Genomic DNA, 15,398 nt, shown 5'->3' on the forward strand with positions numbered 1-15,398 from the left:
TAGCTCCTCCATAATTAGTGTGATTGCTATGTAACCTGTTCATTTATAACTCTTTTCAGGAACCATTCATTTTCTAAATAAATATTTTTAATATCTTAAATTATCTGTAGAAGTAAAAGCCTCATTTTTTCACATCTCTTTCTGTCTGTCTGTCTCTCTTGCTGCTTTCTGACTCCTTTTTTCTTTCTTTCCTTTTTATCTTTTTCCTAATGAACATAAATTGGAGCTTCAGCAGGGTGGAAAGAATGCAGTCTGGTGTGCAAAAGCTCTCTATTGAAAACAAAACAAAAAGGCGCCCAACTCAGAACACAAGAAAACAGTATGCATAAAATCAGCAGAGACACTAAAAAGAAAAAAAAAATAAAATAAACAAATGTGCATTTACCTTTTTTTCTTTTTTCTTTTTTTTAACATTACTCATATTATGGGAAAAATGACCCAAAAATACAATATTCCATACTTCACTGTCAGTTCCTTAGTTAAGGAAATATCAACAACTTTGTGTTAGTACATTTTTATTGTTTGCGGACATAACAAAAAGACTAAAACAGCTAAAAAGACAGTTGCACTTTACCTTAGTGGATAAGCCAGGCCACATCTGGTTTTATGTCTGCATTGGTTCTGGGATATAATGCTGCTCCATAGTCTACGTTATGATATTAAATGGTAACCTGAACTTTATTCAGTTCTCAGACAACTAATCTTCTTTTATTGTATTTCATCACTTTCAAGAAATATATGCAGGTAACATAGAAAATAGCAATTAATAATAACTGATTCACTATTTTCATTAAACACTTATTTGGATAAACATTTTATTTTTGTTCCATTTTGCAGATCTTTAGATGTGTTTTTCCCACAAAAGAGAAAAAAAAAGAGAGAAAGATTATCATATTTGCCCATGTATTCATTCTTCAAATTATGAAGTCAGAAATGTTTGAAATTTTCCAGTGGAACTTTTTCATTGTATTAACTGTTGCTTTCATAGAATAAAAAGGATATAAAAAAATAAATTAAAAAATAAAATACCCATTTGGAATACATTAGCTAAAATACGTTTGTCACAGAAATGCAATCAGAGTAGTTTGTTAAATTGTACTCCAAGGCAAAACTGATGAGAATTCTTTCAATAATTTATGTGGGGTCACTTTGTTTTGTTTTGGTTTGAATTTCTTTTGTTGGTGGTGTTGTTTTATTTGCCTGTGAAGATTTGTTCCTTGTAAACTTTCAGATTTCATACGTGAGTGCTAATTTTGCTGAAAACAATTAACATCAAGAAAGAAAGAAAAAATGCAAGTAAAATTCCCTGGCTGGCAAAAGTTTTCTTTTTCTTAAAAAATGAAGAAACAAATCCCTTTTCATTACTTCTTTAATATTTGAAATTGCCGCAGAATGAGAGCTGAAATCCTATTTACAATTTTATTTTATTTTTTTACCACATGCACATAGCTCTAATTTTAGCTATAACTCAGACTTTAGTTTCATACTTGTTTTATTACTTTATCCTACTTTGTCTATATTAGTTCTAATTCAATTTTTGTTTCCAGAGTGAAGTTATGTCAATCTACTGTCCTTGGGAAAGAACATATTCAAACTAAAACCCATGCCAAAGAAAATAAAATTATTGAAGTGTAACATTACTTCACTAGTAACTGCATAAGTCTTGTCCGTGCAGGATTTAGATGTATATTTTGTGGATATTGCCAGACTGGCAAACAAGGACATTTAATCCCAATTTATCTAAAGATACATAAAAGTAATGTTTCTGACTGCCTTTCCAATGTACCTAGAGCAAGTCCTGGAAGGACTACCTCCAAAGATGACTTGAGAAAGTAAACTGTTCAGTAAATCTAGTAATTTGCTTTCTATTCAAGATTGCAAATTTCATTTAGAGGAACTATTAATGGTATTTAAGGTGGTAGCTTTAGCACATAAACTATGTCTACCAGGAAATTAACTATACCCACCAAGTCATTTTTCCAACATATGATACAATATTGTATATAGTTAAGTCTATGTGATTCTGAACTTGAAATTGGTAAAAGAGTGAGCAGATGCATTTTTTGCTGAGTTGTTTGGCTTGGTGTCAGTGAAGGTACAGAGTGAACCATATAACGAAGGGAGAAAAATAATAGACGTGCTGTGCACAACTCTTCAGAACACTTAGTAACAATATGAGAATCATAAACAGCTAACTCACAGAAGCTGATGAAGTCAGCTTTGCACATGCTACTCAAGCTGGTCACATAAAATAAATCATGTTCCACCTTCATACACTTTTTTACTTAAAAATGAAATACAGTTAAACACATCAACAATTTCAGGTTGAATTGTCACCCCCGAAGCTAGGGCAAATGACACAGTGAGGTCAGTAGATTTTCCTGAGAGATTTAGAAAACAGTATTTTTCATGATTCTCTTTTCAGGCTGAAATTACAGTGCAATTGAAGCAACCTGCCATTTTGCATTTACTTTATTAGGATCAAATTTCATTTCATGCATAGCGAAAAGATAATTCTGACTACAGTCTACTTATTTATACTTCCTATTTAACTTCCTGTGCTTGCATTTCTACAGAAAAATGTGAACTTCAGATCATGAAATATTACTGAAAGAGTAGACAGAAGGTGATAAATCAAGAAATGCTGGGCCTTGTAAATGCAATAGCTAAGACTATAAACCAAGAACAGCCGTAGAGATGTAAGAGGATCTCCCATGCCTCGGAAACGCTATCATTTCACATCTTACTTATTTACACCCATTTATACTAAAAATTAAATAAATCTCTGTCAACTTCTAGATGAACTCAGAAGTCTAAGGGCAAGGATTCAATTTATAACTCTTTCCTAAATCCACTTTATTACAAATATTTTTACAAAGTGGTGCCTAACTCAATTTGTGAAAATGCCACTTAGCAAAGGGAAATAAAGGGAATTAATTACATGCAGAACCTAATTTCTTTCTGATATGTAATTCTAGTATTTATTATTCATTTAAAAATTGTTGTAATGAAGCATAGATGGTTTTTATTTTTAACAATTAAAAAAAACATTAAAACAGAGTTTGATACAGAGAAGATGTTCAGCAAGAATACCTTTAGGGAGTATGAGACACAGATAGTGATTTGTTCACTGTCATTCATAAATCTAATCAAGAAATTATCATTAACTTTTGATTAATATTTTGGTTGGAAAATGATTATTCAGTAAGTCTGAAAGAGTCTATAAGAAAAAAAGTTGGATTTTCTAATATTCTGAATTTAAATAAGAGAAGTATGACAATAAATAAATAAATAAATAAATAAATAAATAAATAAATAAAAATAAGTTATTCAAAGCTGTTTGGACATTTGCAAAATGAGGCGTACAGGAGCACAACATGCTCTGCATTAAAACATTTTAATTTGGTAACAGAACTAGAATTATTTTTTTAAAAAATACACTTTAAGATTTTGATCTTTCTTAACCATAAAGATTTTATTTCTTTTTCAAAAACTGTTCATAAGAATTTGTGTTTGGGTTTTGAAATGGTAACGAAAATATTAACAACAATGAAAATATATAGTGTAAGCACATATCAGAGAATCACAGAATTACATAATCACAGAATTTCAGGAGTTGGAAGGGACCTCTAGAGATCACCAAGTCCAACCCCACTGCTAAAGCAGGTTTCCTACAGTAGGTTGCACAAGTAGGTGTCCAGGCAGATCTTGAATATCTCCACAGAGGAGACTCCACAACCTCTCTAGACAACCTGTTCCAGAGCTCCGTCACCATTAAGGTAACGCTGTTCTGCATGTTTGTGTGTAACTTCCCATGTCCAAGTTCTAGGCCATTACTCCTTGTCCTATTGCTATGCACCACTGAGAGGAGCCTACCCTCACCCATTTGCCTGCCATCTCCCTTTAGATATTTATAAACATTAATCAGATCCCCCTACTCTTCTTTTCTCTAGGCTGAATAGACGCAGGTTACTTAGACTTTCCTCATTAGGAGAAATGCTTCAGGCCCGTTATCATCTTTGTAGACCTTCACTGGACTCCTTCTAGGAGACCTCTGTTTTGTTGTTGTTGTTTTGTTTTGTTCGTTTTGTTTGTTTGTTTGTTTTATCTGGGGAGCCCAGAACTGAACACGGTATGCTGTACGTGGCCTTGCCAAGGAGGAGAATCACCTCCTTCACCCTGCTGGCTACATCCTATTTTATGCACCCCAGGATACCTTTGGCCTTCTTGGCCACAAGGGCACACTGCTAGCTCATGGCCAAATTGTTGTCGACCAGAACACCCAGGTCCTTCTCTGCAGAGCCTATCTCCAGCAGGTCATCCCCTAAACTGTACTGATGCATGTGGTTATTCCTCTCTGGGTACAAGACTCTACACTTGCTATTGTTAAACCTCATCAGGTTCCTCCCTGCCCAACTCCCCAGTATGTCCAGGGCAGGATTCTTTATTTACTTAATAGATGTTTACTTTATAAAACTCTATAAAACTATATAGTGTCACAAGTAATATTGCCTATATTGTTCTGTAACTCACTAGCATGAACTTAGAATGATCAGGATTAAGTCTTTGGAAATATCTGAAAAAATAGGGCAGAGGGATTTGAAATATGGTCAGAAGAAAACTTGTTTTAGAGAATACCTAACTTAAAGCAAAAACTGTAAGGAAGGAATAGTTTCAGTTTACTGTGTTTGGACAATATTTTGGTGATAAAGTTGCAATTAGCCTTAATCCTTAAGTAAAGGATTCAGCATGTTCTGGAAGACAATTAAATGTCTTAGTCCTTAAGTAATGTAAGTTTTAGTTCAATGTGAAGCTGACATTATTTATTTATTTATGGAACAATGGTATATAAAACAGGCCATGAAATACACTGCATGTGATAGTTTGAGAACAGATGTGTATTTTACATGTAAAGACTTTTTATCTGTGAACTTTAACTGCTTTGTTTGTGTGAAAAAAAGGTGTAAAAACTGTTTCAACAGCATGACTATTTTATGTCGAATAAAAAAACATCCACTTTGTTCAGGTTTAGACATATAATTATACAACACTGTGAATTTTGTTGGAGGTTATTATTTCTTCTACAGTCATTCCAACAAAATGCAGCTCAGTGACCAGTGAATCTTTCCAATAAAGCTTCTCTGACAAATAAGGTTTTATCATGTGTACTTTCTTTTGTCATTGGGCTATATATATTGTATGAGACAAATTTTCTAACTTTCAAATCTCTCTACTTAATTTCCATGACAAGACGTCTCTTCTTATGTTGAGATTTTTGGTATTGTGTTCTTGTTCCAGATAGAGGATTTATTAGAGGATGCCATGTTAAATTATCCAGTCATAAGAGCTAAACTATTCATCATATGGATGGAAGGAAGCAATCACCTAACAATCTAGAGTTGTCTCATCTGTGCTGTGAAAGTCACTGAGTTGTGGAATGTACGTGACATCTGTGCTGAACAGTGAAATACTACGTGCAGGACTCAAGGTCTCCTACTCCAAAGCTTCTTTTTTCTTTGTGTCTTATAGACACAAATCTATAGGTTTGTACTAATGTAGTGCAAGTTTTTTCTTTTCTGTGATAAGGTGCTGCTGATGAAATATTGGATTCCAGGTCACCATAAGCTAGTTTCCTTTCACCGAGTTTCCTTTCCATGGGCCAAGATGCATTGCTTGGCACGCTCATTTTGGTTTCTAGCATGTCTTACTGCTGTAGCACTTTTTGAATTTTTTGGTTCTTTTGGAGAATTTTATTGAGGAAGAGTTTAAAATTATAACTGCAAACTGCAGGGGACTCTTTATAGTTTGTAACCTGATGAGTAAGCTGGAAATTCAAGATGAACTAAGAGAAGAATTGCTGTTTTTAATCTATGTTTTAGGCAGAGATTGATACTAAGAAATACAGAAACAGAATTCTCCTTTTAGGCAATGGGAAAAAAAAAAAAAACAAACACATATTTGGCATAAAATTAAATAAGAACCATGATGTATTTCTAAACAAAACAAAAAAACAATCTCACAATGCTTGTTACTTAACACTCCTTGTTCATGGATACTGTTACATAATTGACATATGAAAGACATATTATTTATGCTCTGTTGTCTGGCAAATATTCAATAAAAGCTGAAACTTTCAGAAACTTACTCAGTGGTGCACTTCTCTTCTTGTTGGCTATATAATTCTCCCTCTGATGACCTGATAGATCAACACATTTTGCTCACCTATCTTAAACAAGTTAAGTTCTGGATGCTTGGTGTCTCCAGGCTGAATGTCTTTTGCTCTTGTTCTCTTGCTATCAGTTGGCCAGCTAAATTATCTTCTCTGCTCTTCTCTTGACTGCCTGTTAGGCTCTGAAGGTTTAGAGGTGGAGTAAGTCCATAAACAAAGTAATAATGATCTTAGTGAAAACAGTGCTGTGTCTGTTAATGTACTGGCACAAATAAATTACTACTAGCCTGGAACTACTCTCTAGCTAATACTGTCTAACCTCTCTCAGGCAATAATATTATCCAGGAAGGAAAAGATAAATACCCGAGAGGGACTGAATAGGAATAAAGTAATGTGTGAACAATTCAGTGAACAAAGTTAGAAATATGTTCTTGTTCTTTCAGTTTTAACATGCATGATTTTCTAAGTAGTTTTTTACTAGCACAAAAAATAGGTAAAAACTTAGTTCACAAACATATGTGTAGTGTCAATATCGTTTTCCATACGTCTTTCCTTTTCCCTTTCTTTTTTCCTTCTCTTTCTCTTTCCTTTTTAATTCTCCTTTTTTAATGTTCCAATTTACCTAGACTTCTTTCAGAGTTACATCCTAACATCAGTACCCCATTCTGTGTTTAAATAAATCAATCTTTTCACTAACCTGTTAGTTCTCTTAAAAGATTTTTTACTTATATGAAGTATAAAGTTGTTCTAGTTTATTTCAAGACTAACCTCTAGGAGATGTCTTAGGGTTTTTTGTTTTTTTTTTTTTATTTGCTCCGATAAGTTAGTTTTACTAAAATCTAATGAACTCTTGGACTCATCACAAGACTCTGATCATGAATAAGTTTATGAATAGACTAGCTGATCACAGATTTTTTAAACACCTGCCGGTGTATCTTTCTGACACTGTTGATAATTCCTGAAAACATATGTGTTTGTGATTGTAATCTGAGAGTTTTTGTAGAAAACAAGTACTCTTTAATAGGCTTGGGATTGGATTCCAAGTCATTAAATTTTATGTTCTGAATTCATTGCTGTTTAATCATCAGCTAATGCTGAGCCTTCTCTGCCTGATTCAATAGAAAGAAATGAATTGAAATGGATCAGGGATAAAGTACAGCTTTGGTTTTAGAAATCCAACCTTTGTTTGCTTGAACTTCAAATTGATACTAAAAGCAACAGCAAAAACAAAGAACAGTTATGAGGATGTGTAGAGATTTACCACCAGAACAGTAAATAAATCACAAAATTGTTTTTTATTTCATAAAAAAGTCTCAACATTAATATATTTAATATTCTAAAAATGCTTTATTATGCCAGAAAAAAAAAAAAAAGAGAGAAACTTGGCTACGTGGAGAACCCTATTTTGCTTCCTTTGAACAGTTGCAATTAGATATTATTTCAGATATGCACTAACGGATGGAAAAATAAATATTCCTTATATGTTATATATATAGCATATATATAAAAATATATTTATAAAGGAATATATAAATATTCCTTATATGTTCCATTTCATTGCTTTGAGACAAAAACACAAGAGCTGTTTGTTGTTGTTTGCTTGTTTTTGTGTGTGTGTGGAAGTGTGCGTGGTGTGTGCATGTGTATGCATGTGTGTAGGAATGCATTGGTTCTACTGTAGAAAGTTTCAGTACATTAGAGGAGTTGTTCCAGCTTGATAAAAATTTTCATCTTCTAGGTAAATGTTCAGATAAGTGTCACTAGAAATATGGATATGTTGAAAATATAAAATGCGTTTAATCTAAAAAATACATATGAATATATATATCTTAATGTACAATCTCAGTAAATATTTCAAACTAGTTTTGAAGTGAATTAAAATACATGAAGACCTGTGCTGTAGGCCTTGAATTTGAATTAATAGTCTCTGTGAAGCCGCTGAAAAGAAAATCTACTCACACTATGCCACTCTCCCAAGCAATCATGTTATTGTAAACTTGAACTCTTATAACTCTGTTGTATTCAGCACCAAAATGTTACAAAATTAGAATACAGATTCAACAAAATAAAAGTGTATAGAACAGAAGCCACATTCTCAGTATTAAAATCAAGATTACCAGCTTCCATAGGATCAAGGAACAGTAGTTCACTGACCTTGAAACAAAAAAACACTTTGTCATGTAAGATCTGAGCCCTCACTTTGCCCTTTTATTTTTTTTCTAAAAGTAAAGAGGGGGAAAAGAATAGCTTAAGGGTACACAAATAATTGCTCAAGAATCCACAAAATAATGGGACTACATGAGTGTACATTCGCACTGATTTTAGTGTTTGATTATTTAGATATGATTGCATATGCTGGAATTGAATTGTACCAGAACAAAAATGACAAGATTAAACATGCTTTTTAATTTCTGAAAATTATTGTCTAAAATACAGATATATATATATACAAATATAGAAATTCAACTCATTCCAAAGTAAAAACTGAGAAGTACTGAAATGGTTTGGGTTGTTTTGAAATGAAGAATCACATGAAACAGTCATTGTGCTTTAAGGCCATAAAGCCACCAAATAAGCTGTGCCAGAGGCTAAATGGTGTGGATCAAGCCAATCTGCTCTAGAATGAGCTAGTTCAAAGAACTATGATTTAAAATTAATTATGACATTTGACTTTTGGATTAGTAGTTCATCTTTTGCCTTCTTTCTTTAGACAGTATAAACTTAGCAGCCTACATGTATCTTCCCTTAACCTCTGAATTCCTGAAGGCTGCAAAATTTTGCACAGTACCAACATTGTGGCATATCCCATTCTATTCAGCAATTACGGGAATTAAAGTGAATCACTTGCTGTGTTTAGGGCCTCTGGACGCACAGGAAACACCGATTAACTAGAGTCCAGTGAAAATGTGTTTAAGTGGCTGGACAATATAATGTCCTTCGGAGAGGTAAAGGGAACTAGGCTTAGTTTGGAAAACTAATCGTTCCTTGCTCTCTCAAATACAGGAGGGCATTAAGTGAAAGTAATCCAAAGTAAAGAGAATGAGTTATTTTTTTCACGTCATTAGGCCATGAAGCTTGATGCCCCATAATTTTATGCATATTTAACCTATGTTGATTCAAAAAGAGATTAGAAGGAAATAAGAAAGAAATTTCTACCAAGGCAATTAAACAGAAAGACATCATGTCTGTCATAGAAGAACATCTTGACTTTCATATTGCTGCAGCCTGTAAGAATCCAAAGAAATCATTCTACGGCACTCTTCCTTGGGCATATATGGGTCAAGTATCACCAAGAACTAAGCTAGGTGGACCTTTAACATGATATGGTGGTGTTGCTTTTGTGTGCTGCATCATTGACAGCCAGAGAGATAGGTGAAGGAGGAGAAGGAGTCTAGATCATTCCTAGTGGAATGACAAACAACTCATGGTTTTACTGTCTGCTTGGTTATAAAAGAGTAAAATCAGTTTGAGCAAACAGGAAGAGAAGAAAGGTTCCCCTTGAATTAGCTGGCCAATTGAAGAGTCAAGTATGTTGGTGAGCTGTGAAAACTGGATTTGTTTATTGAAGCATGTTATTACAATATACACACTGTTGACTGCTGAGGTTCTCCTACTGGATCAGGACAGAAAATGTGGTTTTCCATTCTTTCATTTCAGAGATGCAATGTTGTTCAGCTTCAATATTCTGCTGTTTGAACCATCTAGGCTGTGGGCTAATAAAAACAAAGGGCTGTTAATAAGTGTTCTTAAAAATGCAGTGAATGAAAAAAAAAAGACGAATTAGACAGAAACTGTTGGAGGTTCTTTTTTATCATTCATGGATAAGAGTTTGGTTATCCAATCAAGTTATGAAAAGGAAAGAAAATACTTGTGCTTTTTTCTACTCGTGCTTGAAGAACAAATTAATTTTTTTCTTTTCCAACTTGAATGAAAAAGTTGGGGGACTAGCTGATTTGGCTGTTAGACCTCTAGACCTATAATCCTATCACACTAGGTGAGAATCTATTGGGTTTCAGGTGCATGGTAGGTAGGACAGGTGACGTGTTCTGGAACAGTGAAACTTCACAGCATAGAGTGCAATATCATAGAATCATAGAATCATAGAATCATAGAATCATAGAATCATAGAATCATAGAATGGCTTGGGTTGAAAAAGACCACAACGATCATCTAGTTTCAACCCCTCTTCCATGGGCAGGGTTGCCAACCACCAGACCAGGCTGCCCAGAGCCACATCCAGCCTGGCCTTGAATGCATCCAGGGATGGGGCATCCACAACCTCCTTGGGCAACCTGATCCAGCGCGTCACCACCCTCTGAGTAAAAAACTTCCTCCTAATATCCAACCTAAACCTCCCCTGTCCCAGTTTAAAACCATTCCCCCTTGTCCTATCACTAACCACCCTCGTAAACAGCCATTCCCTTTCCTGTTTACATGCTCCCTTCAAGTACTGGAAGGCTGCAATGAGGTCTCCCCAAAGCCTTCTCTTCTCTAAACTAAACAAGCCTAGTTCCCACAACCTTTCCTCATAGGAGAGGTGATCCAGCCCTCTGATCATCTTAGTGGCCCTCCTCTGGACCTGCTCCAAGAGCTCCATGTCATTCCTGTACTGGGGGCTCCAGGCCTGGACATAGTACTCCAGATGGGGCCTCACAAGAGCCGAGTAGAGGGGGACAATCACCTTCCTCTCCCTGCTGCCCCCCTTTTTTAATGCAGCCCAGAACATAGTTGGCCTTCCGGTCTGCAAGCACACACTGCTGGCTTTTGTCTGGCTTCTCATCCACCAGGACCCCCAGGTTCTTCTGCGCAGGGATACACTCAAGGAGATCTTCCCCCAGTTTGTATAAATACCTGGGATTGCCCCAACCCAAGTGCAGCACCCTGCACTTGGCCTTATTAAACCTCATTAGGTTTTCATGGGCCCACTTCTCCAGCCTGCCCAGTTCCCTCTGGATGGCTTCCCTTCCTTCCAATGTATCAGCTGTACCACTCAGCTTCATGCCATCCGCAAACTTGCTGAGGGTGCACTCAATGCCATTGTCTATGTCATTGATGAAGACGTTGAAGAGCACCAGTCCCAGAGCACCAGTGACCCCTGAGGGACACCACTTGTGATCAGTCTCCATTCTGACACAGAACCATTAATCACAACACTGGCTGCATCCAGCCAGCCAATTCCTAATCCATCAAACAGACCATCCTTCAAATCCATACCTTCCTACACCTGTCTGATGGTTTAAAATCAGATAGTTTCAATCCTAAGGGGAATTCAGACTAGAAATGCATCTGAGTAGCAAAACCTGTTATCCCTGGTGGCCAGGGATGCTTTCACTGACATCATCCTCTGCAGGCTGAATGAGTGGCTCTTAATCTTTCATGTAAAGTCTGAGTCTAGGTTATGAATGTATTGTACACTGCTTGATAAGAACTTGACCCAATCTTGAGAAATCGCACACAGGTGACCAAAAACCTGTGAAACTCAGAAAACTAGAAATTCTGTGTAAATATATGCTATGCTTAGTGAATCATTGAATCATAAAACCATACAATGTCTTGGGTTGGAAGGGACCTCAAGGATCATTAAGTTCCAAACTCTACCACAGGCAGGGCTGAAAACTTCTAGATGAAGTACTAGATCAGATTGCCCAGGGCCCCATTCCCATTTACTTTTAATAATAGTTTAGAGAAAGCTTTCAGAAGTGTTGTAAATTATAAAGCTGCATGGAATGTATGATGTTCTATAACTTGGCCTTAAACATCCCCAGGGACAGAGCATCCACAACCTCTTTGGGCAACCTGTTCCAACACCTGATCACTCTCACAGTAAAAAACTTCCCTGACATCCAATTCCTTCCTTTAGTTTAAAATCATTCCCCTTGTACTATCACTATCTACCTTTGTAAAAAGTTGATTTCCCTCATGTTTATAAGTACTAGAAGTTGCCAATAGTTATGTTAATTTCTTTCCTATGTAATAATAGATCTCTGTTATTAATCACAACCCTGTGGCCAATCCTCATTCTGCTAAAGATTCCTAAAGAACCTGCCTGTCCTCTGTAATACATTAAATAATGTAATTCAATGGTAGTGAAGTAAAGTCTAGAAATTTACCTTCAGCTTGGCATTCAACACGTTGTGCGGGGCATGGCTTGCTAAGTGCTGCCTATTTCAAAAATGCAGTGAAGCAAGGCAAACAAAATACTGCTTCACAAGTTGCTGGGATAAACAAACACTACATTTAAGAAAGGGACAGCTCTAAGTGATAACACTCAGACCCGAACATAAAAGATCCATTGGAAAGCAAATTTTGATTCAGTTCACCTGACACAGGAGTCCTTCCTATTTTCATTTTGAATCCTGTGGGAAAACGTTAGCTTTCATTAAACTCTTGGCTCATACACAGAAGTGAAATCAGACATACTGGTCACGTGAAGTGTTCACAAAGTGACTTACCAACTTACTTAATTGTAAGATTTAATTTTCACAACTGACCTGTAACTCCACATGCTCTAAAAGTCATTCATTTTTTGAAAAAACTCTGAATGCCCCACTTATATAACCCTCTTCTTACTAAAGACACATCTCAAAATGCTCAAATCTTTAGCTGCTTTTGAAAACAGCCCCATGTGAATAGCACCAGAAAATTTTATTGTTTTTCATATTTTTTTTAATAAAATACGATTATGATAAGAAAAACTTGTTACATACAGTGAAAGTTTCAAAAGAATGTTCAAGACATTCTGAAACCCGTCAAACATCAAAATTCTGCTCCACAAGACACTATTGTCATTAAGAAGATGGAATAGAAAATGGGAATTAAAAAGGGGAAGACTCAGCAGATTTTGCTAGAAAAACACAGCCATGGTGAAGAACTACCAAAGAAGCTTTCCAACACCAATAAAAAAAAAAGAAGTTTTAAAATAAGAAAGCTTATTTTAGAAGTGCTGCATGGTACAATGTCTCATCTGCAGTGAATATTGAGTAAAACATAGCGCATAATAAAGGAAATTGAACTGCTATAAAAATTATAAATAAGCCATTTTTTGAATGGTATTCCACTAAGATTGTTTCATATAGTAATACTCGGATGCAATCTTTTTGTGGTTTATTGACTGCATTATTCTTACAGAATATGGAATTCCATAACCAGGTCAAAATAAATAATAATAATAAAATAATAATAATTTATTATATTTTGACAGAAAAAAAAAAAAGAAAATAGAGAAAATACCCAAGATAAACGTTCCAGGCATTTCCTATTTCTCCCATTCCAATTCTCTCTGGAAAAGAAATTGGTGCTTGTGACAGATTTTGCCGAAGTTAATCTTCTGTTTTCTTAAGTAAAGGAAACATCAGAAGATAAGGAAGTACATAGGACATTGCAACATACACATATCTATTTTATTACCATAGTACCTTAGCATCACAGTTCAGAAAGTCTGTATGAAAATGAAGACGTTACAGCTATAACATGGCAGAGCTTCTGTCTAGAAAGCTGATAAGTAAATGGAGGCCCAGTGGATATAAACTGGATCCACAAGTACGTACCATGCCAGTCACACTTCTATGTTTAGAGTCATGAGTTTGAAAGATGGTGCCAGAAGCAGTCTGTGTAAATCCAGTGCAGAATCTGGGTACAATTCTATTTGCTTATATCTATTTGCTTTGTTTTAAGATGTCCTTTTTATTTCAACAATCACTTTTTTTTTTTTTTTTTTTTTTTTACTAAGAATGCTTATTTTTTAAAGAAAGTAGAAGTAGCAGTATCCTTAAAATATAAATTAGGCACTGACTGCTGGTTCCCAGTACTTAGATGACAAGAAGATTTAAATCTTGCAGATCACGAATCATGTATTAATTGGAGTCCTAGGAAAAGAAAAGAAAAATAATGAATAGTGTCCATATCACACTAAATTTTACCACGAAGAGTGCTGTGGTTTAACCCAGCAGGTGACTGAGCACCACACGGTTGTTTGCTCACTCTCATCCTTTGCAGTGGGATAGGGAAGAGAATTGAAACAGGAAAAAAAAAAACAACAGAAAGTTTTGAGTTGAGATAAAGCTATTTACAAAGATAGAGAAAAGGAAATGCTAATAATTATGACAAATGTGTATATATATATGAATGTATATAACAAGCAGTGCATAAGCAGTCATTCCCTGACCAGCTAGCACCCTAAGCAGAAGAGAGAGAGATGAATTCTCACCCCCGTCAAAACTCCTTCCACATGATGTCATCTGGTATAGATCTGGTATAGAATGTCTCTTTGTCCAGTTTAAGTCAGCTATGCTAATTCTGTTCCCTCCCTGCTCCTTGGGCCCTTCTCTGAGAATGGTCTTCATTCTGTACAGCACTGCATAGCAGCAACTGTAAACATTGGTGTGTTATCAACACTGTTTTTCTCCTAGAACCAAAACATAACATCATACCAGTTACTTCGAGGAAAACAATTCCATACTAGCTGAAACTAAAACAAAGACAAACACTGAAATTATTGATACTTTTATGGAAAACTAGCAAAGAATAAAGATGTTAATCTCCATCAGTGTTAAAAGTAACTTTGAGTTGTGGAGTAAATTATCTTGGTCAGACTTTGAGATTGTAATGAGAAATTGAGTGACAGCTTTAACACAATAATCTTGTTCTCACTCTAAACCTGAAGCTCATTCAGAATTCCTCGTCATGCACCTTTGATACTGGGCTGTTTAATTTCTCCTGCTGATATGTTCAAAAACTTCACTTGACTCAAACATAAATATAGCCTCAGGGGGTCTGTAATAAGATTAGGAACAAGATGAAAGTTTCAATTGCCATCTTGTTGAGAAGTTTAAACACATGATTGCAATTTGCAAGTTGCAACCCTTCATCTAGGCCTTGTGGCAGGGAATAAAACAATCTATCGATTTTCATGAAGAATCAATAACCTAAAAAATGTATTTTAGTTTCTAGAAAATATTGATAAGATACAGAAAATGTTTAAAAATAAACTCAGAAGAATTAAAAATGACTAAAATTGCACCTCCATGTGCTATTCTGTGGCATCTGAAGAGATACAAAATTTCTGTGTTAAAGAGTAATAGTCATAATAGTGGTACTAGAGTGAAAGTTAAGATAGAATAATAGCGTATAACTATGTTAAAAAATAAATAATTAATATGGGAAAAATAAAGCCTAGACCACATCTTCAATTCCTAACTCTGGTTGCTAAACTCAAGGAGTAGATTATTAT

The sequence above is a fragment of the Gallus gallus genome, chromosome 1, assembly GCF_016699485.2.
Source record: "Gallus gallus isolate bGalGal1 chromosome 1, bGalGal1.mat.broiler.GRCg7b, whole genome shotgun sequence".
Classification (NCBI taxonomy): domain Eukaryota; kingdom Metazoa; phylum Chordata; class Aves; order Galliformes; family Phasianidae; genus Gallus; species Gallus gallus.